The sequence below is a fragment of the Caretta caretta genome, chromosome 3 (assembly GCF_965140235.1).
Source record: "Caretta caretta isolate rCarCar2 chromosome 3, rCarCar1.hap1, whole genome shotgun sequence".
In the NCBI taxonomy this organism is placed as follows: Eukaryota; Metazoa; Chordata; order Testudines; family Cheloniidae; genus Caretta; species Caretta caretta.
In genome coordinates, this window is record NC_134208.1 from 197,897,939 (window position 1) to 197,923,942 (window position 26,004).

Below are 26,004 nucleotides of genomic sequence, written 5' to 3' on the forward strand. Positions count from 1 at the left end.
AAATGACCAATGAGGAGACAAGATACTTTCAAAAGCTGGGAGGAGGGAGAAAAACAAAGGGTCTGTGTCTGTCTTTTGCCAGGGACAGAACAGGAATGGAGTCTTAGAACTTAGTAAGTAATCTAGCTAGGTATTTGTTAGATTATGATTTCTTTAAATGGCTGAGAAAATAGCTGTGCTGAATAGAATGAATACTCCTGTCTGTGTGTCTTTTGTGTAAATTAAGGTTTTGCCTAGAGGGATTCTCTATGTTTTGAATCTAATTACCCTGTAAGGTATCTACCATCCTGATTTTATAGAGGTGATTCCTTTACTTCTATTAAAAGTCGTCTTGTAGGAAAACTGATTGCTTTTTCATTGTTCTAAGATCCAAGGGTTTGGGTCTGTGGTCACCTATGCAAATTGGTGAGGATTTTTACCAAACCTTCCCCAGGAAGTGGGGTGCAAGGGTTGGGAGGATTTTGGGGGGAAAGACGTGTCCAAACTACGTTTCCCAGTAAACCCAGATAAAGTTTGGTGGTGGCAGTGGAAATCCAAGGGTAAAATAATTTTGTACCTTGGGGAAGTTTTAACCTAAGCTGGTAAAAGTAAGCTTAGGAGGTTTTCATGTCGGTCCCCACATCTGTACCCTAGAGTTCAGAGTGGGGAAGGAACCTTGACAGTCTCTTTCAAAATCTCAGCTTTAGGCCATAACCTTTTGTTGACTATTTTCTGTCTATTTCCTGTCTCGTGTTCTTTGCCTGTTGGAAGAAGTTTTTTGGACCAGTGTACCTGGCCTCTATAATTTAGGCAAGTCTCTAATTTACTGTAGGTATTTTAAACTTTGGGGTTAATCCTTTATTCTAATAACCTTCTAATTTTCAAGACATTGATCTGGTGCTTTATGCCCATGGCTTTTTGTGTTGCTTTAATTGTTTTTTAAAATGGATTCTGTATGCTTGCAATATGGTTATGCCTTAATACAATACATTAATGTTAAAAAAGATTTGGGGGAGGGAGCTGCAAAAAAAAAATCAATTTCTAACTCACAAGCCCACAGCCTCCCTGTTGGGAAAGTGAAGCTATTCAATTTTTCCAGCCCTGCCTCATAATTTTAAGCTCTGAGTTTGAGATCACTGTCCCCAGTGATTTTTCATCTCCATTTTATCCTCAAAGGATATTTCCCTTTTTTAAAAGTCTACTGACTGGTATTGTATATAGCACTCTTGTGTCGCTCTCTTCAGGATCTTTCACAGTAACAATATTGTTTCCTTTGATTTGTGCTCTTATCCTCCTAACAATTCAGCCCGACTTTCTATTGCTTTTGGCTGGTTACAGTGACTTTGCCAGGAGAAGCAGTAATTCTTTTTCTAGTTAGTGTGCTGCAAAAAGTTCATTGCTGTAGATTAACATGTGACTGTCCACATTCAACGTCCTTTGCCCAATGAGCCTCTAGTATTGGGCTGCCTAATTCCTCATTTCTTGAGCTGCCTCAGAAATGTAACAGACCTGGAAATCTCATACGCCATCATCATGGGCTTTTATCAAAATATGTTAAGAGACCAAATTTGCACCGTGAAGAAAGCAGTGTCACCGCCTCCAGTCACCTGGAACAATCATGATTGTTGCTAAGCCATTCACTTTCACTTTTTATTTGATTAATGCTGAACTGCCAGTAGAGCACTTTTACTCAGCATACCCTCAAATGGTCTGATCCCAATCCCACTCGAGTGGGTCTGGGCCCCCAATGCTGCAAAGATTGTAGGCCATCTTCACCGCTGCTCCATCAAGTGGAGCTAGACTATGGAGGAATTCAGCCCCGTATGCACAGAAGAGACTTCGTGTGGTTAGAGGGAAATCAGTGTGTGTGAATTAAATACTTTGGACCAGACCCTCAGCCGGTGTAAACTGGTGGCTCCCTCCTGATGTCAATAGGCTGTTGCCCCTTTACACCTGCTTAAGATCTTAAGCGCTCTTTGATTCCAAACCTGTTAAAATGTTCCAAGTCCTCAGCTAACATCTGTACTAGTAACAGTGTCACCTGTCTGAAGATAACAGGACCATCTGCTTGTCAGTGCCATCACCTCACCCTTCCTAGCACCTTGTATCCCAGCCTTTTCGCTTATTCATATGAACATTAATTGTATATTTTCTTCTACTCTTTCAACCTTTCTCCAATTGCTAATGATTTTATAGACTCTTCCCTCCATTTTTTCACTTTTCTTCTGTGGCACTTGCCAGTTGACCATACCTGGCCCATATATTCCTTATCTCTCATCGTCTCTTACTTAGTTTTATTCTGCCCTTTCCTGGCTCACCATTAGTCCTCTCAGAGCTCGGCCTCTCAGCTGACTCACTCCTGCTACTGTTTTTCAGGCCTCAGCACGACAGCTGCCTGAAAAAATGCAGGAAAAAAAAGTGAGCGAATGCTCTTCAAAACATCTTTGCACATTGAAACGTCAGATTTTCAAAACAAAAACCAAAAAGCAAACCCAGATCTCTCTCTAGAAGCTGGTAGAAAAAACAGTGTTTTTAATTAAGATTTTTCATTGAAAAATCATTTTAACAGAAAATTCCCAACCCTCTCGCTGTCTATGTACATGAGGCATTTTTCCCGGTGAGGAAGGGAACAGCTAATCTGCACCAACACAAATTCCACATGCAGGATTTTTAGGAAAAGGAGAGAGAAACAATGTAGCCAATCAGGAGGACGTGGGAAAGTTAGGGAAACAGAATGTAATTACCTGATTTGGAATTTTAAAGGATACTGGAGAACTTTTACCCTTATGTAAAAGCCCTAGGAGACCTTTGATGACCGCAAGTGTATAAGACTTCTGTTATGTTTCACCCACAAGATGACACCTCTACCAACAAAATGTCCATTAGCAGTATGTTGGGGAATTGGGTTAGCACTGATGAATAGGGACCATGTCTGAATCATTGACACCACTTTCTGTGTCACCTACTTTGTTTTTTGGAGGACTCCTGCCCCAATTCTAAACAGCCCCAGCTCCACGGAAACTTTCCTGAATAATTGATCAGCTCCATTATGCAATGATGTGATCATATCAACTGGAGTGAAGTAGTATAAGGCCCACTATGATGATCTGGATCTTAATGCCTGTATCAGCAGAAAAGAAAGAAACCCAGGAGTCTAACAGAGGTATGGAAATTCAAGGGGAAAGATGCAAAGGAAATGAAGTATATTTTCAGACCAATGATTGCAGCTCCAATTGTTGCAGCTTGTGGGGGGCCAGAAAGGAGCACAATGGGAATAAAAAGCTAGAACAGTGTGAACAAAAGAAGAGATTGACTGTTTTCACATAGCCATTCAGAGAAAGAAAGAAGCAGAAGAGAAACAGAAAACATCGTAGAGGAGTGGGAATGATTAAAAGGGCTACAGCAGAGAAAAAAAGAAGTACAAATATTTGATAACAACTGCTGAGGTAGGAGATGGAACAAACGGAAATAAAGACAAAGGAAGATCAGAACTCATAAAGTACTTAAGAAACAAGCAACCAGGCAGTGTATCTTTGGGGTTATTGTGGAATAGGTAAAGGAAAGTTGGCGATAAATGAGGATGATATCACACTGAGCTAGACATAATTCTTTCATGCAGCATTCAAAGGAGAAGCTGAAAGGTACATCCCCAAGATAAGGATAAACTTTCCAGAAAAATGGGAAAAGGAGAAAGCAACGGTGGAAGTGCTAATGGTTTTCTGAGAGGTGGTAACAACACAATTAGAACTATTAGCAGGCACTACAAAACAAAGTAGTTCATGTTTGGGCCAACCCAAGTAAATGGGAAGATGACCACTGACTTCAATGGATCATACCATGGGATAACATACAGTCACTGATGGCAGAAAATTACTGAATGATTCTCAGTTGTCTGATTAACTGTTAGAGGCTGGGCTGGGTGCATGTTGCTAGTTACCTAATGTAGCAAAATCCCTACAATCAGGCTATCCCAAAGAGCTGTAGACCAAGGAAGCACAGTAAGTAAATGAGCAGGAAAACCATGAAGATTGTTTGTTTGTTTTTAAACCAGAAGTCCCCGGAAAAATCATGGAGCATATCCTCAAGGAATCAATTCTGAAGCACTTAGATGAGAGGAAAGTGATCAGGAACAGTCAGCATGGATTCACCAAGGGAAAGTCATGCCTGACTAATCTAATTGCCTTCTATGATGGGATAACTGGTTCTGTGGATGAAGGGAAAGCAGTGGACGTGTTATTCCTCGACTTTAGCAAAGCTTTTGACACTGTCTCCCACAGTATTCTTGTCAGCAAGTTAAAGAAGTATGGGCTGGATGGATGCACTACAAGGTGGGAGGAAAGTTGGCTAGATTGTCGGGCTCAACGGGTAGTGATCATGGCTCCATGTCTAGTTGGCAGCCAGTATCTAGCGGAGTGCCCCAAGGGTCGGTTCTCAGGCCAGTTTTGTTCAATATCTTCATTAATGATCTGGAGGATGGTGTGGATTGCACCCTCAGCAAGTTTGCAGATGACACTAAACTGGGAGGAGTGGTAGATACGCTGGGCAGTAGGGATAGGATACAGAGGGACCTAGACAAATTGGAGGATTGGGCCAAAAGAAATCTGATGAGGTTCAACAAGGACAAGTGCAGAGTCCTGCACTTAGGACAGAAGAATCCAATGCACCGCTACAGACGAGGGACCGAATGGCTAGGCAGCAGTTCTGCAGAGAAGGACCTAGGGGTGACAGTGGACGAGAAGCTGGATATGAGTCAACAGTGTGCCCTTGTTGCCAAGAGGGCCAATGGCATTTTGGGGTGTATAAGTAGGGGCATTGCCAGCAGATCAAGGGACGTGATTGTTCCCCTCTATTTGACATTGGTGAGGCCTCATCTGGAGTACTGTGTCCAGTTTTGGGCCCCACACTACAAGAAGGCTGTGGAGAAATTGGAGAGAGTCCAGCGAAGGGCAACAAAAATGATTAGGGGACTGGAACACATGAGTTATGAGGAGAGGCTGAGGGAACTGGGATTGTTTAGTCTACAGAAGAGAAGAATGAGGGAGGATTTGATAGCTGCTTTCAACTACCTGAAAGGTGGATCCAAAGAGGATGAATCTAGACTATTCTCAGTGATAACAAATGACAGGACAAGGAATTAATGGTCTCAAGTTGCAGTGGGGGAGGTTTAGGTTGGATATTAGGAAAAACTTTTTCACTAGGAGGGTGGTGAAACACTGGAATGCGTTGCCTAGGGAGGTGGTGGAATCCCCTTCCTTAGAAGTTTTTAAGGTCAGGCTTGACAAAGCTCTGGCTGGGATGATTTAGTTGGGATTGGTCCTGTTCTGGGCAGGGGGTTGGACTAGATGGCCTCCAGAGGTCCCTTCCAACTCTGTTATTCTATGATTCAAATGTTTGATGGAACAGAGGACTAGCGAGTGGCTAATACAATGACTACATTTTGCATAAGACTTGTGGCAGTACTCCTGTTCTTTTTGCAGATACTGACTAACACGGCTGCTCCAAAAAAACAATTTAGAGAGTCTCTTAGGATGAAATCCTGGCCCCACTGAAATCAATGGTGGTTTTGCTATTGACTTTAATGGAGCCAGGATTTCACCCCTAGATGGTGTGTGTGATATGCCTGAAGTATGCACTGTTCTGAAGGAAACAACTATTCCCATAAACCCTTTGTGTTAATAAAAAATTTCCAAAGCTAAAGGCTTCCGTTGGCACATATTGGCATAGCTCTATTGGCTCCAGTGAATTCACACCAGTTGAAGGTCTGGCTCCAGAGCGTTAGGGTATGGCTATCAAATAGTCCATATGTAGTTCAGTCTGGTTTCCTTGACACACAAGATGGCGTACACTGACAAAGGCAGTAGTGGCTGTAAGCAGTGTTAATTGGTCCAAGTTGGATGGCTAGATACATTTTTAAATCATTGGGCAGCTTTTCAGAGAGTACATTTTCTAGCTAGAGTTTTGAAGCCTTATAATAAAATACAGTGCCCTAGGGTTTCATAAGGGCCTTACTTGTGGATGGCTAATAATAATACTTTAATATATTATAGTACCTTTCATTCAAGTACCTGAAAGGCTTTACAAATATTAGTTAACTGAGCTCTATGGCTCTCCAGTGTGGTAGGTTATTGTAAGTGATTGTCCAAAGTTAAACAGATAGTTAGTGGAAGGGTCAGGAATAGCGTGGGAAACATTAAGATGTTGCTCTCCCACTTAAAAATAAAAAATAAAAAATCAAATGCCTTAAAAGGAACAGACTCCAGTCTGGAATAGTTTAAAAAAAAATCGTACCCAGTATTTTTTAAAAATGAGTTCCTCTTTAAACGTTGGATCCCAAACAATAAAAAGTCAGTGGAGTTTTGCCATTCATTTCAATAGGAGCAGGCCTGGTAACTTTTCTCATTTCCTGATTGAAACACCTGGAAAGTCTTTTTTGGGGTTGTGACCAGGTGCCTGGATGAGCCACACTGGGAATGCTACACTCAGGGGAGACAATCCCCCCAAACTGGTGGTTTATTCTACAATTAGATTCACCGAGCCAGTAACAAAGGAGTTTCTGCAGTACCCCACTGGTTAACAAGAAGGCAACACAGTCCCGTATAGGCATTCCAGTCCTTGGCTCCCACCCAGATGAACAGGTCTAATATAGTGAGAGGTTATTGAAAACCCATTTCACCATATCTGAGATTCCAAAGGATCAGACACTCACCCTCATGTCAATATGTATCTCAGATCCTACCCAAATATCATGTTCTCAGCCAATATTTAGTAAACTAACTAAAGGCGTATTAATAATAATAAAAAATGGCTAATAGATCATATACATACAAATGATCACAAAGTCTTTATATCAGGTTTATAGCAGTGATGGAATAGACTGCTGGCTTGCCAAAGTCTCTCTGGTAACTTCTAAAAGCTTGGGAGGTCCTCAGTCCATAGTTCAAGATACTCCTTTTGGTTGTAAACCCACGAGCCAGAGAATTTGGAGCAGAAAAGAAGCAAAATGGAGGGATCTTTTATATCCTTTGCCATGTGCATGGAAATTTACTGTCCCAAACAAAGCCCACAACCTGTGTATGGAAAGTTACTGGCCCAAAATGGAGTCCTGGACCACATGCCCCTACATGTTTTGCTAAATCACAGGGGGTGGCCATTGGTTCCTTGCTGTGTGAGGCATCCGTAGGAAGATCTACTGAGCAGGATGAGTTTCTTCAATGGACCATTTTGAGAGTGGAGTGTCCTTAATGGGCCATCAACACATAGCTGTCTAGCCCTGATGTAAATATATATGGGGCGTAGGGGGGTCACCCATGGAATACAACAGTTGAGATACAGCTACATGGCCAATATTCATAACCTCAGATATAAAGATGATACATGCATATAAACAGGATAATCATACTTAGCCATTCATAACTTTTCTCTTGATACCTTACATGACCTAAAAAGAAAAGGAGGACTTGTGGCACCTTAGAGACTAACCAATTTATTTGAGCATGAGCTTTCGTGAGCTACAGCTCACTTCATCGGATGCATACTGTGGAAACTGCAGAAGACATTATATACACAGAGACCATGAAACAATACCTCCTCCCACCCCACTCTCCTGCTGGTAATAGCTTATCTAAAGTGATCACTCTCCTTACAATGTGTATGATGATCAAGTTGGGCCATTTCCAGCACAAATCCAGGTTTTCTCACCCCCCCTCTCCCCCCACACAAACACTGGCGGTAGAGAAGGATGTCCAGTTACTGAGTATAGATGTGCAGGCGGCTACAGATTTGCTGTGTTTGCGATTCATATTTAGACACACACACTTACACTTTGTTGGGGCAGTGCCCCAACACCCTGTGTACACAAGCCACTACTATTGACACTACAATTTTCATAGACTATCAGTAATAGTTCACAAGTGACCCAGGTACCTTTGCCTGCCCCTTTCCGAGGTCTCAGCAGCTGTCCTGAACGAACTAGCATCTTCAAAGGGCTCTTCCCAGGGACGGATCTAAAGCCCATCAAAGTCAATAGGAGTCTTTTAATTGATTTCAACAGGCTCTGGATCAGGCCCTTCAAATGTATGAAGGAACTGGGCTTAGTCTTTTAAAATAGTTTCCAATGAATGTCAGACTGACTGATGATTTCTGTTCTGCATGTAAAAACTCATTGCAAATAATGTCTGTGAGACCCTTTTCTAAACTGAGCAAACTTGCCGAGTTTTCATTTTCATTCTCTCTACTTTTCATAGATGTATGTTGTTTGGATCCCGCACTTGGGTAATTTGAAGAGCCTCTTCATAAATATTTCTTGCATCACCCCTACACTTTTCTATCACTCATCCTTGCTCCCTCAAGATACTCACTCATTCAAGCAAAAGAGTTCATTAAAGAGAGGCCTCTTCGGGGAGGTGCCATTTCACCATTTGCCCTCATTGCTTCTCGGGATGTTACGGACTCAAGCCAAATATTAAAGGACTAGCTCTGGCTGAAAACTGTGACGCTGAAAAGTTAAAATAAAATTGAAAATGTGCCCAATTTGCACCAGAAGGGAGCCTCTGTAATCTATTTTGTTGGAAAACAGCATCCAATCAGCAGTACACATATGGTGCAAGTGTTTGTAGCCTGGCAAGCAGAGCCACTCCACTCTCATCCAAGTTTGCAACAAACAGAATGGTCCATCTGTGAACTAAGCCCTTGTTGGTTTTTTGTAATAAGTCGCAGTGGTTCAGGGAGACAGTGCAGACAGCATGATCAGATTTATAGCATTTCCACTATCTGCTTCTCATTAATATTGATTTTTGCATATTTCATCTCTTACTGCAGACATGGTGCTGAAAATTCCTCTCTTCTGTTTCCAGCCTCTCATGAATGAGAGAGAGATTTGCTTTATTTATCCGAAGCAAAGCATTTGTTGCTCCTCTACATAATTCATTACTGCTTATCACACAATTACTTTATTAGGGGGTACCACTAAACAATTGCTTAAAGTTTATCAGTAAATTCTAGTATTATGAAAATAATGTCTTGAGTCAGAATTGCATTTACTAAGTCAAATCATTTACATATTGATAATTTTTTAGACTTCAAATCATGTTTAACTTTTGCACCTTATAATGCAATGTAATTAATATTAGTGTTGTTGATCCTAGGGAAATGACATATGGAATGTGTATGAATACTGCATCCCTGTTTCACACCAGGAGGTGCTCGCTTCCTTATTGCCAATCTGAAGTGATCAACATTCACAAATCATCCCCCCGCCTCCGAAAAAATCATGAGATTGGCTTGAAATTATAATGTTGGGTTCTTCTTATTTGCCTTCTAGTTTTTGAGCCTTTAAGATGCACGCAGGTCAGGTTTTCAAGCTTTTCTCTGCAACCACAAGTGCTAAAAAGATACTTAAAATCTAATAAAATTGGAAAGTCTCATTTAATCACATGACTCCATGAGCTGGGACAGGAGGGATAGATCCTCAGCTGGTATAAATGCTCATAGCTCCATTTACTTCACTGAAGCTATGCTAATTTACACCTGCTAAGGATCTGCTTCTGAGAAAAACATCAGATATCATGAGACTCATGATAAATTGCAAGAGTTGATCACACTGTCTCACCATGTCAGGTTTAAGACATATTAATAGGGTGGAGAAGTTTGTGCTGTATCTTCCCATGCTACACTTGTTCTGTGAGTAAATAAAAGATGTTAGCGTTTCCAATCTGGTAGTCAGGCACTTGTCATAAGAAAAAAAAATCACTTAAAAAATCTACACATTAGAGGTTCAGACATGAGAGGTACTAAACATTCTCAGCTCCCATTGACTTTAATGGCACCCAGCCTCTTCGGACTAAATCCTTCAGCCAATTCTCCATGATTTATACTGGTGCAACTCTACTGATTTCAGTACAGTTACTCCTGAGTTACTCCTGTGAAAGTGAGAGGTGAAACAAGCCCATGAACAATGCCACTAGACTTCAAGTCAAGTAAAAAAGTTTTCACATGGGACATTATTGTCTTTATCAAATATCCCAGAAATTCCACTTTAAAGCTGGTCTGCAAGGGGGTAAAATATGTTTGTGCCTTCTCCCCTATTCCTATCCTCTTCTTTATGATGTTTGAAGAGCAATTGAATGGTATTTCTTTTTTAAAAAATTGCCTCTTCTTTACATTAGAAACACAGACATTTCTTTACATCAGAAACACAAGGCAACAAAAATTATTAGGAATATGGAATGGCTTCCGTATGAGGAGAGATTATTAAGATTGGGACTTTTCAGCTTGGAAAAGAGATGGCTAAGGGGAGATATGATTGAGGTCTATAAAATCATGACTGGTATAGAGAAAGTAGATAAGGAAGTGTTGTTTACTACTTCTCATAACACAAGAGCTAGGGGTCACCAAATGAAATTCATAGGCAGCAGGTTTAAAACAAATAAAAGGAAGTATTTCTTCACACAACACACAGACAATCTGTGGAACTCCTTGCCAGAGGATGTTGTGAAGGCCAAGACCATAAAAGGGTTGAAAAAAAAAACTAGATACATTCATGGAGGATAGGTCCATCAATGGCTATTAACCGGAATGGGCAGGAATGGTGTCCCTAGCCTCTGTTTGCCTGAAGCTGGGAATGAGCGACAAGGGATGGATCACTTGGTGATTACCTGTTCTGTTCATTCCCTCTGGGGCACCTGGCATTGGCCACTGTCGGAAGACAGGATACTGAGCTAGATGGACCCTTGGTCTGACCCAGTAGGGCCATTCTTATGACTACCCTGACTTCTATGTATGACTGGAGAACTCCTAGCATTATGACATCACTGATATCAAGCAACTAAAACCAGACTGATTGAGATTGGAAATGATTTTTATTTAACATTTAAAAATCATCTTGTTTTTGTTAATGTCTACTTAATGCAAATGGCCTAAAATCTGTTGGGAGAAAAGATCAGGCTGGTATCAATTCAGCATCCCTTACCACTTCAGGGATGGGGTGAGAAAGCTCCCAGTACACATCTCAGATGCCCCAAGAAGATCTGCATCAATACCAGGGAAGGCCAGAAGCATTCCTGCCATTTCTATCATAAAAAAGAAGCAGGAGGTGGCAGTACCCTTCCAAGAAACCTCTTAAGAAACCAACCCTCCCCCCCTAAAATAAAATCAATTTTCAGTCCTTTAGACAACAAAGATAAATGAAGTATTCCCTCCTTTGTAGGTCACCTTTAGTCAAATATACAAATGAGTACCTGTTTAGTTGCAACTCACTAGGAGTGCCATTGTGCCCTTAGACACAGCTAGACGAGGGTGGCGAACAAGCTGAATGACCCCCAGGGTGGCCCAAGGAGACATTGTGACCCCAAGAACCACAATTCCTCCCTAGTGCTAGAGGAAAATAATTTACTGCAGCCTTGAAAAAGTTGCAGCTTAGTTCCTCTTTGCACCCAGTTGTGTCCCCTGGTTGGTGAGCGTAGGGGTAGCTATGGCTGTAGCCACATTCAGCTTCACCCTGTCCCCACTTCACCTACTTGAATGGTGGAGACATTGACCCTGCCAGCTAGCTCTTACTCACCCTTACCCCATGTATGGCTAAGTTAGGCTTAGGGACAGTCTAGCCCTGTGTCAGGGTATGTCTACACTATAGAGACTATGGGCTTGTCTACACCTGAAATGCTACAGTGGCACAATTGCAGAGACAACACTACCTACGCCAATGGGAGGGGTTCTCCCATTGCTGTAGTTAATCCACATCCCTGAGAGGTGGCAGGAAGCTAAGAATTCTCCCGTCGACCTAGCCCTGTCTACATCGGGGGTTTGGTTGGCTTCATTATGCCGCTCAGAGGTATTATGCCATTTCACACCCCTGAGTGATGTAGGTGGTTTGACCTATCTTTTTAGTGTAGACCAGGCCAAAACTGACAGCTATGTATAAAACTGCCAAAACTGACAGCCCCATAGTATAGATGCAGCCTACACCTACAAAAGGGTTTTCTGTTGGTGTAGGAACAGCACCTCCTGAAATGACATTAGCTATGTCGCTAGAAGCCCTCTGTCACCAGCATAGCTCCATCCATAGCGGAGGTTAGGGCTGTAGAGCTACATCAGACAAGGGGATGATTTTTTTCACTTCCCTGACCAACACAGCTACACCAATATAACTTCAGAGTAGACCAGGCCTCAGTAACATTCTTGATTTTTCTAGCTAATTTGGTTTCAGAGTAGCAGCCGTGTTAGTCTGTATTCGCAAAAAGAAAAGGAGTACTTGTGGCACCTTAGAGACTAACCAATTTATCTGAGCATGAGCTTTCGTGAGCTACAGCTCACTTCATCGGATGCATAAAAGTGGAAATGCAGCGAGGATGTTTTTATACACACAGACCATGAAAAAATGGGTTTTTATCACTTCAAAAGGTTTTCTCTCCCCACCCCACTCTCCTGCTGGTAATAGCTTATATAAAGTGATCATTCTCCTTACAATGTGTATGATAATCAAGGTGGGCCATTTCCAGCACAAATCCAGGTTTTCTCTCCCCCAGCCCCACTCTCCTGCTGGTAATAGCTTATCTAGCTAATTTGTTATTGTGTCTGTGATTATTACAGCTTTGAAAATAATTGACATGATTAGATTGAGAAAGACCACACAACCAAATGCCTTGTAATGGCTTAGTTTTACATCTAATATAATGCCTTCTGTGCACTGGAACATCCCTCCCAGCTATCTGTCTTCCTAATGCAGCCTAAATGCTGTTTAACATTTTCACTGTATCCCCTTCATCCTCTTACTGACAATAGACCTACACACGTTGATTTTGTGACATTTACTCAAGCCAGGTCTACATTAAGCTTACATCAGTATAACTTCATTGCTTAGGGGGTGTGTGAAAAATCCACACCCCTGAATGACATAGTTATACTGACCTAATTCCCAGTGGAGACAGTGCTATGTTGATGGGAGAGTTTCTCCCATCAACACAGCTACTGCCCCTTGTAGAGGCAGACTAACTAGGCTGATGGGAAATGCTCTCCTGTTGGCAGAGTAGCGTCTTCACTAGAGCTCTACACCGGCACTGGTAAAGCTCTGCTCCTGCAGCTTTTTCAGAGCGGGCCAGCCCTGTGGCCAAAGGACCGAACTAGGTATTTTTTTTAAAAAAAAAATCCCCTTTCAGTAAGTGATCTGCTGTTTAAAATGGAGCCTTTCCATACCAGATAATGTATTTACTGGCCATTCATTTGTCCACAGCACAAGTCAAGGGGGCTTGCTGGGCAGTACGTTTACTGTCTCCCCACGTTTGATACAGCCAATTTGGCATTCAGTACTTTCTAATGCAAAAACTGATGATTAGGAAATTCTGCCAAGAACATCTGGTGACTGAAGATTGGAATTCCAGTACTGACACCCTTTCATCTGCTGGATTATTTGTACAATTCTTAGAAACATAAAATTATCAATAGTTTTCATGGACGTTGTCTGTGCTCATTGCTTCGCTAACAAGAACTTGAAATTGGAATGATTGATTGGTTACAGAGCACGCTGTAATCGATATGGCACATTTGAATGAATATTGCAGCTTTAAAATTATTTAGAAGTGACTTGGTTATTTAGTATTTAGAGTCAGTAAAACGATTAAGATCAACTCTGTAATTTGCTAACAATGGAAATATTGCCTCATTTTGTGGTCTTTGTTTCAATTTATGCGTATGCAGCTCAATTTCTGTATTTGCTTTTGCTGTTTGTTACATGAAAAAGAGGGTCACATTTTTTTGTGTTTTGTAGAGTAAGATTGAGGAGGCTTTGTCCTTGAGTGAAACTTGCAATAAAAGCCTAATCTGCAGCTGAAAAACTTATTTTTCCTCTTACTGGCAGACACATAAAAAGAAAGCAATATAACTTTGTGTTACATTGTAATTGTAAGTAACACCAGACAGCTGTACGAGCTATTACAGGCTAGTATGGTTTACCAGATCTTCCATGGTGGCCTTATGAGAGAATTTAAAGTATATATATTTTTTAAATGTTTCTCATCCTTATAGTAGCAAAGAAACCATTCTGTATGTGCATTTCTTCTTAGTGTATGCACAACATGCCTCAGGTGGCATGTGACCAGGATTAATCACCAAATTTGGTCTGCTGGTTGGATCATTAACTTCCCTGGCCCAGGCCAGATGCTGATGGGGAGTGTGACATAAATGTGCACTGATGCACCGTTTTACTAAATCTGTCTAGGGATTATTCCCATCTCAGTTGTCAACTGCATGTCGGCTGGGTGTTATCTCGGAAGCCTAATGACAAGAATTTAAATAAGAACTTTATTAATTATTTCAGTGCTGATTATTTTAGCAGAAACATCTAGTTACTCAGGGATTGTAAGCAAAGCATGTGACTGAGAATGGGCCTTGAGCAGACCATCACCATGTTTACACAGTAATCTGACCTCTAAGTAACCCAAAAGGATGGCATTTTGATTACAAACATTTTCTAAGAATTATAGAAGAACTTTGGCAATGTGCTCAGAGATTAAATCTATCAGTGGGACCCAGATGTTGGTTCTGTTCAAGAATAGGGCCCCGTTAAATGAATTATCTGCTCCTGTTTTCCAATAAGAAGTAGTGTGGATCCAGTTGATAGATTTCATGGGCTTGTTACTGCCTATATACTTGTAGCACATTATGAATTGTGCTGTAGCTGAATGTGAGTTCTGCTGCAGGAATATTGGATTAGGGTTGCACTTTATGGTTTAAAATGCACCAGCTACAAATTGGAATTGTACTGTATGATAGTTTGTTATACACTATCAGCTCCCCCACATTAGTTGGTGCCCCAACACAGCTGCCCTCTATGCAGATTAAGAGAAATGCTACCCACCTGCCTCAGAGGGTGGAAGAACTTGATGGGGCCGCTGGTGAAAGGGGACAACCCCAGCAACACAGGAGGGAGACACTTGCTCAGGGACACCAGGTAGCTCCTCACCCTCCCACCCCAGGAATGTCTGGCACCCATTGGCTGGCTGTGGGGAGTGGGGCTGATTGGCCAGCATTTCCCAGCTCCCAGGATTCAACTTGGAACAGGGGCCACGTGGTGCATTTTTCAGTTCCATTCCAGCAGCCCCACTCTACCCACCCTGAAGTGGGAATGGGAATCTCGCCTGACAGATGATGTGGATTTAGCCAATTGGGGGTCAAGAATGGTTTCTTTTCTCCCAGAGGCCAATGGGTAGAAGATTTAGGAGTTTTTTGCCTTCATCACAGCACCTTCAAGCCACAATGAGTTAAGTAAGAATGTGCTTAGCACCTAACTGAGCTACTAAGTGAGTTGTTAATTTATCACAACTCGAGGAAGGTGCAGTTAAAAAGGATAAATTAAATGGTTCAGAGAGATAAAAGACTTAGGATTTTGGTGATGGGCCTTGGACTCATGGGAGAGGGTGAGACCTTGTGGCCCCCACAGGTCAATGTCCCCACCCTTCTGCACACTCTGTCCCACTCACAGTGGCAGGGGTGGGGGAGCTGGCAGGATTCAGAGAGAGAGCTCTTGGGGGATAGGCAAAGGAAAGCCTACCCTGAGTTATGGATTATATGGTAGGATCCTTGTAAACCCATGCTGGAACCAATTAAATGTCTGGTGTAGAAGTGTATGGGTGTGGGCGGGAGCACCGCTCCTCTGTGTTAAAGTTTAATAGAGGTTGTAGCCTTTCACTTAATATACATGTGTCTGTCCTCAGTTCACTGCTGTGTCTGCATCAATTTACCATCATAGAGATGAGATCAAAGAGGCAAAAGTTTTCATGTAGATTCAGCTAGTATAATCGACCACCATTGCAGTAAGATAGGCTCACAGATGAATCCTACAATGAACTAGAATGGACCTCAAGAGGTCATCTAGTCCAGACCTGTGCACTCAAGGCAGGACCAAGTATTATCTAGACCATCTCTGACAGATGTTTGTCCAAACTGCTCTTAAAAATCCCCAATGATGGAGATTCCACAACCTCCCTAGGCAATTTATTCCAGTGCTTAACCACTCTGAGAGTTAGGAAGTTTTTCCTAATGTCCAACCTAAACCACCCTTGCTGCAATTTAAGCCCATTGCTTCTTGTCCTATCCTCAGAGGTTAAGAAGAACAATTTTTCTCCCTCCTCCTTGTAGCAGCCTTTCATGTACTTGAAAACTGTTATCATGTCCCCTCTCAGTCTTCTCTTCTCCAGACTAAACAAACCCAATTTTGTCAACCTTCCCTCATAGGTCATGTTTTCTAGACCTTTAATCATTCTTGTTGCTCCTCTCTGGAGTTTCTCCAATTTGTCCACATCTTTCCTGAAATGTGGTGGCCAGAACTAGACACAGTACTTCACTTGAGGCCTTATCAATGCAAAGTAGAGTGGAAGAATTACTTCTCATGTTTTGCTTACAACACTCCTGCTAATACACCCTTTTTTGCAACAGCATTACACTGTTGACTCATATTTAGCTTGTGATACACTATGACCCCCAGATCCGTTTCCGCAGCACTCCTTCCTAGGCAGTCATTTCCCTTTTTGTATGTATGCAACTGATGGTTCGTTCTTAAGTAGAGTACTTTGCATTTGTCCTTACTGAATTTCATCCTATTTACTTCAGACCATTTCTCCAGTTTGTCCTGATCATTTTGAATTTTAATCCTATCCTCCATAGCACTTGCAACCCCTCCCAGCTTGGTATCATCTGCAAACTTTATAAGTGTACTCTCTGCACTACATAAGTACTAGCATAAGCAAAGGATTCCTTTGATTACAAGAGGCACTTTCAGTAAGAGTCCCTTTTCAGAAAGACAGCATATAACAATACAACTCTGATGCTTTGTCCACCCTTTTCGTCTTTAACAGTACTATAGAATACTTTAACCTGCAACAACTGCAATCTGTGCCAGAGCTCCAGAGCAGCACAAGAAGAAATAGAAGACTGGATTAGGTGTGTCTCTAGCTCACTAAGATGCAGGTGTATGACATCCCATTTCAATTTTCTGCTGTCATAAGGCTTTTTAGTGCTGAAGTTTGTCAATTAGTTGTCAATCTGCTGCCCAGAGAGCAAATTCCAGGCAAGCCTTTTGATCACTGTCAGAGGAGGGGGTGTGTGCATATGCGTGTGTTCTCTAGCACGTAGACATGTGGTATCTTTTGAAATTTGTGTAGGCGCTTCCTACCTGCTGTGTCTCATTTCAGAACCCAGTGTTGGCACACGGAACCCTGATGTTGGTTCTTTCAACTATGCACCATGGTGCATCAAATTTGCAGCTAAAAAAACGTTACCCCACACTGTAAATTGGTGCTTGTCTGACTGTGAAAACTTGTAATGTCTTCTTTGATATTTTAGGCTCTTTGTTAGTGTGTGACAACTAGTAGCTTTTTTTAAGCCCAGCTGGTGAGCTTTTCTAGACATTGTTCAGCACTCACTGTTTCTCCCAAGAGACTACTGAATTGCTCTCCTGCAGAGCCTGAGGCCAGCGGGAGGAATTGGAGAAATAATACAATGCTAAATTGTAACAGGAGCATTTCAGTGACTTCTTATTTTCCCTCCCACAGTGAGTGAAAATTAACTTCAGAAGTTCCCCTACCTACCATTTTGTTTGTTGGGTGATTCCCTACACTGCCTGATCAGTCATCACAGACACCTACTTCAGTGGCTTGATTTTCAAGCTTGCTTAGCAACCAGCATTTTCCATTGGTCAGTCCTAGAGCTCATTGAAAATAAGGGAAATATTTTAGAAAAAATTCAAAAGATCAAAAAATGAGTAAAAAAAAAAAATTTGACCAGGTTTAACAGAGGAAATGTCTCACAAAAATGTCATTGATTTTTTTTCCTGATTTTTAAAATTGTTTTGTCAACATTTCAAAATTTGAAACGTTTTGATTAAATCTAGTCAGCACATTTGAAAATCAGGCCACTTATATAGCTGCCAAAATAAGGATTTAGGAGCCTAATTTGAGGCTCACATTTTTGACAATCTTGGCCAAGGTTGCTAAAGTACCCTAAGCTTCTTTGGAATCAGTTGTTCGTGGGCGACAGAAAGATCTTTGTGATAAAAAAATAAATATGGTTGGCATCAAGATGACAAGATGGGGCTACTATCATTTACTGAGATGATGGGTGTGGCTGTGTTAGATTGTCCTTATTTGCGCACTGAAATGCCTTTTCTGTTCTGTGGAACTGAGTTTTAGAACAGGGAGCAATAGGGCAGGATAAGGTTGCTAAACTGGTAACTCCTGAAGTTTTCTTTGGTCATAGAGGTCCCTTCTTAATCAGAAAGGTCCCTGTTGGCCTTAAAATCTGTGAATTTTCTTGCCGTATGGAGACCACCTTGCGGTTCATACAGACGAAGTGGTTTTTATCCCCAGGGAATAGAATCACAGGGTTAGAAGGGACCTCAAAGGTCATCTAGTCTAACCCCCTGCTGAGATGCAGGATTTGTTGTATCTAAGCCATCCAGGACAGATGGCTCTCCAGCCTCCTTTTGAAAACTTCCAGTGAAGGAGCTCCCACAACATCCCTAGGCAGTTTGTTCCATTGTCCCACTGTCCCACTGGTCTTACACTTAGGAAGTTTTTCCTGAGATTTAATCTAAATCTGCTGTGCTGTTTGAACCCACTGCCTCTTGTCCTGCCCTCTGTGGCAAGCGAGAACAACTTTTCTCCATCTTTTTATGGCAGTCTTTTTGAAGACGGCTATCCTATCTCCTCTTTTCCAAACTAAACACACACAGTTCCTTCAGCCTTTGCTCATATGGCTTACCTTCCATGCCTTTGATCATCTGTGTCGCTTGTTTCCAATTTCTCTGCATCCTTTCTATACATTGGTGACCAACATTGGACACAGTACACCAGCTGAAGCCTAACCAGCACTTAGTAGCGGGGTGATATCACCTCTCATGACTTGCAGGCTGTGCCTCTGTTAACGCAACCTAAAATTGCATTTGCTTTTTTTGCAACAGCATTGTATTACTGACTCATGTTGGGGGTCTGATCCACCACAACTCCCAGATGCTTCTCAAGTATCTGCCAAGCCAGTTCTTCATTACCTTTCTTTTATGACTGAGGCTGTCTCTATGTTTTGAACATCAAAACAGCAATTTCAGAGAGTTCAGCTTTACATATTTGTCCCCACCACCCCAGTTTATCTTTGGAAAACCCACAGCCACTCAATTTCTCCTCCCTTCTCACAACCTTGTTCTTCTGCTTACTTTGTCCCTCTCCATGGTTGGCTAGATTTTCCCTACACCAAACTGTCTACAGAGTGGTTGGGATGAGAGAGAAGGTTTGTCTGATGGGTCTTTTCCAAGAACAGTAAAACTGATCTGCCACCTCCAAAGACTAAGCACAGCTATCATAACATCATTCAGTGCACACAGGCAGCAACAGTCATCTTCATCTCACGCTTCCCAGGCTCCTATTAGTGGTAGGTTTCAAAGATCACAGAAGCAAGATCTTACAGTGACTATAGGAAATCAGTAAGAAACAAAAATGGGTTTAATCTTACCAACAAATAGTCTTTTTATTTATAGCCATTCCTCCTCCCCAACAAATCCCTAAGTCTCCTGAAATGCAGCAATTCTAGCTTGGAGGAACAGGTTGTGGGCCACTGCCTGTAACCAACATTACAGGCAACCATTATCTGCAAAAAATGTGCATATCCGATTGATGGTTTGGGTAGGGTGGTGTCAGGGTCCACAGGTCTGGAATGCTGGTCCAGAGGGCTCTTAGGAGGTAGTAGGTACTAACCCAATGTGGTGCTAATAGTTGCTAGGGTAGAAGCTGAACCCTGACAGAGGACTCCAGTCCAGGAATCTGGCAGAATGCTGGGGGTCCTGATTGGTCCACAGCTTCTATATAAACCCAGCACAGGAACAGGAAGTTATCCATGCAACTGGTCCACCTTACTCTGGGCTGTGTGACTTGTACTTCCTGCTCCCACTCCCCAGGCTTGACTTTGAGTGCCGATTTGTGGTTCTGCTCTCAAGTTTATTTCCTGCTTCTGATCTCCTGGTAACCTGACCCTGCCTGCCTCCTGACACTTGACTTTTGGTTTGTCCTGTCTCAGACTCTGACCTCCTGGTATCTGACCTGGCCTGATGCCCAATTCCTGCTCTGACTACTAGGTCAGACTGCCCATGTCCCGGTCATGACAGGTGGGTGATCACTGAATAATACCAGATTTAGTTTTCTTACCTTTTGCAGGCAGCTGCTCTTAGGATCACCATGAGACCCATTCAGCCAGCATGATCAAGATTCAGAAACTCATTGTAATCATCAGTTTAAGTCCCTAATGAAGACTTAAACTGGCAGCGATAAAAGCAAGGGGTGAACACACTAAGAGCTGGCTCCTTCAGGTTTGTCAAGCCCACACTTCACTTTCAGCTAACGATCTTTCAGATACTAGCACTTTTTGTAAGAATTAATTAATCTTAATTCCCTAACAGTTTTCATTTGCATGTATTGATTCCATGAGAGTCAGGAAGTTTAGACTGGAATGATTGATTGGTAGAGAGTTAGCTGTAATCAATATGGTACCTTTGCATGAATATAGTCATTTTACACTTAATTAGAGGTGACTTGGTTATTTCACAGAGCATTTCAAGTCAGGAGAGTGGTCAAATTTAATTGGTTAATTTGTTGCAAAGGGAATCATTGCCACACATTACCCAAAGAAATAAAATTAAACATCTGACAGAACACAAAAGTCTTTCTTCCCCTCTAAAGCCCTCCTCTGCTGCAGCCCATGCTAATAGTCCCACCGTGAATGTGGGGGCTGGGCCTGCAGAGCTAGAATTTGGGCCCTACCGCCAGCCCACTCTTCTTCCAGCCTGAGCACCTCCGCTATTTGCTGCAGTTGGGGCAGCATGGAATGGAAAACCAGGAAAATCTCAACCCATTTAGAACATCACAGATCAAAACAAACACCTTCCATTTAATTTGGTAACCAACAGGTGACCAGTGCAGAGCACAGAACACCGGAGAATTAAATCTGTGGATAGTTGGATAGTATCATAGAGTAAAAATTCACTGCTCACAGAGGATGCCCAATTCACTTCACCTTATCCCGTCGAAAGACCCTCACTGGGGACATTCCAGTGCCTATGGGGGAACACGCAATGCAATTTTCTCTGCAGTAACAGTGACAAAATTGCAACCCCAAGGTGAAATAATAAAATGCCATCACAGCCTTGGAGACATGGAAAAGGATTCTCTGAGATGGTTAGGTAGGAAGCTATTTATCCAACCTTAAAATCATCTAACAGATACATGTCTAAATGGACAAAAATAACAGCAGGGGTGTACCCCTGAGGAATGGCAGATGCTAAATACATAAATTAGAGCATCTGACAACACTTGCATGCTCTTCAGTCACATAGGAACCCAAAGCACGTTACCAAAATAAATAAGCATTACTACCCCTATTTTACAGATGGCACAGCTACAGAACAAAGAGTTTAGTGATTTACCTAAGGTCACATGAGTCCATGTCTAAGTTCAGAATAGAACTCTGTTTTTTGTCTCTCCATCCCATGCTCACGTCACTTTATTCATTATTTAGGGCCAAATATTCAGATATGGAAGTCAAAATTGCATGTGTAAAATGTGTGAGCACTCATTATGCATGCAAATCAATTACTTGCATATATAAATACTTAAACAGTATATATATAAATGTAGGATTTGCAAACACGTCAAGTGCATGCAATATTTTTGAAGGCTCAACTTAAAGTCTGTTGTCTGAAAATGTTCCCCTACCTGTCTAGAAGCACCACAGAATACCAAAGGTCTTTTCTTTCCCTGTGGCAAGCAGATAACACATTTTCACTAAAAAAAAAACAAATGGCTGGGGGAAACTGAAGCATACTTTACATGGATCCACAGTAGAGCTGGAGAGTGTGTCAAGAGTAAATCAATACAATCTTCAAATGATTCAAAGTGATTTTGGAAACACATTCCATAATCCATGATTTCATTGCAAATAACTCAGTTATAGGTTCCCAAAAATCCTCATTCTTTTCCCCAAATGCATGTTTTCTGAAGATTTCCAAAGAAGTTTCATTATTAAAATGTTTCCTTTTGTACCCCATTGTCCTTTTAGCTATCATCACCCCCACAGTAAGTTAAAAGTCTTTTGCTTTGTTACAGTCAGACAGGCACTGTTCTTTCTCCAGGAATACATAACATGGAGAAAGAATTTATCTCAATATCTCTCTGATTCAAGACTTCTCAGAAACAAATTCAAGCACTCTTTCATATGCAGACATAATCCCACACCAGGTGGAAACAGAGTCCAACTGCTTTATGGCTTTGCCACTGTAATGTAACTCTGATGTTAATTTAACTGCTCAGGAGATGCAAGATATATGTGCTACAGACACTTGATCTTCATAACTCTCTGACACTTCTTTATATCTCTCACAATCCATGTTGGAAAAAATAATTGTGGTGAGCGCCTTACTCATCAATTTAAAGAATTAATGAAGATTACATATGCTAAGCCTACTCCAGTAAAATGTAGCTCCTTAGTGCTTTAAAACACACAGCAAGCATATGTGGACATACAATGAAATCATGAGCCAGAACAGTCTGGCATGCTCCTTCCCGAAACCACAGCATTCCATCTCATACTCCCGCACCAGAACACTATCAAGGGGGAGGATGTCTGTAACAGAAAGCTGCTGCTTCAGAAAAGCCCCTAGCTTTCCATCACACTGTGCCCACAAAATCCCATCTGCAAAACTCACACAGGAGGAGCAGTAGGTCAACCATATGGCAAACAGCTTCCTGGAAACAATGGTGTATTCATCTGTTCCAAGAGCTGGAGAGAAAAAGTGAGAGGCAGCCCACCTAGTGGCTTCAGGAGAATACAGGAGAAATTAGTTCTAATTTCTCACTCAACAGCGGTGTGACTTTGAGCAACTTACTTATTAATGGGCCAAATTTTCAAAAGTGCTCAGCACTCTGTTCCTGTCAGTGGGAGCAGCTGGGTGCAGAGCACATTTGAAAACGTGGCCATTAGCTTCTGTGTGGCTCAATTCCACCACCATTAAAATGGGGATAATACTACTTCCCCACCACTGTAAAGGTACTTGAGATCCTCGGATGGAAGGTTCTGTATAAGAGCAAAATATTATTCATTGTTATTGAAAGAGGGAACAGGGCATGCTAATGCTTTGGGCTTGTTTGATAAGCCAAAGAGTGAGTTAAAAAAATGATCCAAGTGACTCATGTCAATTGATTTCAGTCATGAAGCTTGATTTTAATCATGACTCCTGCAGAGTCCAGAAAAAAACCTGTGTTGGAGGGGTGAAATGGATTCAAGGCTCAACCCTGGGAATGGTTAATAGTGTGGGTTTAAATTACAATCTAAAAGCAAACAAACAAACCAAAAACACCCTGCTCCCACAAACCCTGGCCCGTCAAGGTCATGTAGTCTCTGTCAACCTCATGAAACATACACAAGTAAATTATAGAGGGTGGTCATTGCTATCACTTACTCTTAGAGTAATGTGTGTATGTGTGTGTGGGGGGATAATGAACATTTTTGCCTTGGAATAAGGGGTTGCCAACCTGAAAAGGTTGAAAAACATTGTCCTACATCAAGTGTCAGTGAAACATTGTCCTACATCAGTAAATCCAGCTTACCTTCCTAGTTATTAAACCTCATTCCCCAAAGCCCTCCTCCTTCCCATAAGCTAAACCCTTGTCCTTACTAGCGAAAATTGATTCCAGCAGCCCAACTCCCCCACTACTCCTGACCTCTGAGAGCCCCACATTCCCTGTCATGTAGTATGATGAGTAGGACTGGAGAAAGTTGGTCAGGTTTGAGGAGGAAACTTCTGGGGTGACACCAAGTAGCTCAGGAGTGTAAGCTGGGCTAGGCTGCTACCAGAAGAGTATGGTCTTCTCAGTCTGTAACACTGGCCCAGCACTGCCAACCACAACCATTCAAAAAAAAATAAATAGAATAAATCGATCAACCAGGCATAAAAAAAAATCTTGAGATTGGCTTAAAACTCATACAATTCTCTTTCTTTCTATTTGCCTTCTTGTTTCTAAAGGTTTCTCCAGCAACCATGAGGGCTAGAAATTAACTTTTTTTAAAAAAATGAAAACTGAGATGCTCACCTAACAATATGACTCCAGGAGCGGGGGGCTTTGAGGAAAACTCCAACGACTGCATGATCAGCTTCTGAGCCTGCTCACTAAAGTTCTCTTTCCTACAACGCTGCCCGCTTGCCACACACACTCAAAGCCACAGAGCACTGTTTGACAAGGTTGTGCAGTATCACTGTTCTGAGATTCTATCACCGAAGCAGAGGGAAGGTACTGAGGGCCAGCTGCATGGGTAAGTTAATGTATTTGTAGTGCTGCAGGAGGTCATAAGGAAGCATACTAGGGGACATGAATTTCCATTTCCCCTCCTTTTTGGAGCGCTAGGGACACACATTACAATGCTGTTATTCTGACAAAACCTGTAGATGCCTGCCCTGAGCTACATCAACCTGTGTTCCAGGCTGCTCGCAGCCCTGATTGCTAGTGCTAAGACAGACTGTGACACAGAGGCTCCTTGGCAATGGGTGCCTTGTCTTTGCCAACAACTCCTACCTCAGACCTGACAAACTCACCACACTAAACTTAGGTTTTGCAGGATATTTATCCCGAAAGAGGAACATGTATGGTACCTACAGAAAGCTTGTATCATGCCACGATTAATATTCATTGTGCATTGTATGTACAGGTAGTGTTTAAGCAATAATGTATTTATATGGAAAATATGCTTTATGGACTTGCAGTAAAAGTTAGTCACCAGGAGATAATATGTCTTGATGGCCCCTTCAAGCAGGAGAGAATTGTTACCCCTCCTAGGTTAGCCACTGAAGTAATGCAAGACCCAATTATCTAGCTTTGCTCCATCCCAAGACTTTCCATGTGAAACCATCAGGGAGAACGGCAAACAATCAAAACCACTTGGAAATGAAAAGGAGCGTTACAACAGACAATCACCCTGCCTATGAATAAAGAGAAAAGGCTCTTTTCATATAACACAGGGTAGGGAAAGGCATCCATTCACTGAGGAGATGCTTTGGGGAATTTTTCTCTTGAAAAATTGGGTCCTGGTTGCCTGTGAAGCCAGCCAGCTCTTCAAAACCGAAGTCTGGGGTGGGTGGGAGGGGAGCTGGAAAGAGGGGTGAATCTACTTTATTAGATAAGAAGGGTAACTATTAATAAGTGAAAAGAAAAGGAGTACTTGTGGCACCTTAAGACTAACCAATTTATTTGAGCATAAGCTTTCTTGCATTCTATGATTTTTGTTTCGTATTGTAACCATTTGTTTCCAACACTCTGTCTTGTTTCTAGTGAACTCTCCATACTTTCTTAAATAAACATACTTCTGTTTTATAATACGTGCACACAAGTGCTGTGGATTTTTACAGGAGCAGTGATTTAAGGTAAAACTATTAAACTGGGGTACATAAACTGTGGGAGCAGAGGATCTGGGATTTCTTTGATAAGCCAGTATCAGGGGGCTGGATATCACAGGGGAACAATTCAAAGGGATTTGGGGGTGCACCTATTGTTAAACTGCAAGGCAAAAAAAGGGAGCTGGCATCGCCTGGAGGATAGTGGTTGAGTGGCTGACAGGCAGTGGCATGCCATGACAGTTTTAGTGAGGTATGCAACAACTCACTAGGTGTTCCAAAATGGCGTCCTCTATGAGGTAAGAGCAAGTTCACTGCATGGAGGTTTGTTCTACAAAATGGTGTCCTCCGGAGATGGGGGGTGGACAGATATGGCCTGCAGCCAGCCAGTGGGAAATGCAAGGTATGCCTTGCATACATAGAGGGCATGCCACTGCAGATTGGTGGAATTAGGGAGCTAACATCCAACTACCAAAGGCACGACTCCTTCTCACAGGGTCCTGGGTATCCTGAGAACTGACCCTGGGATACTAAAACAGTTACCCTCTGGCTTTGGGATGTATGGGGATAAGAGGAGGAAGAAAAGCTGCAAAGAGTTCAGGGATCCTTAAAAA

General features: G+C 42.0%; 2 long non-coding RNA genes across 2 annotated transcripts in view; one reads left to right on the forward strand and one right to left on the reverse strand.

Moving 5' to 3' along the window:
- LOC142071653 (uncharacterized) overlaps positions 1–25,115 on the forward strand; it is a 55,704-nt gene extending 30,589 nt beyond the window's left edge. The window contains exons 2-3 of the long non-coding RNA XR_012667872.1: positions 20,032–20,119; positions 24,029–25,115. This is a non-coding gene — a long non-coding RNA (uncharacterized LOC142071653). The remainder of the gene's footprint in view (positions 1–20,031; positions 20,120–24,028) is intronic.
- The window catches only part of LOC142071652 (uncharacterized), an 85,384-nt gene that overhangs the window by 31,895 nt on the left and 27,485 nt on the right, over positions 1–26,004 (reverse strand). The gene's annotated exons all lie outside the window — the stretch shown is intronic.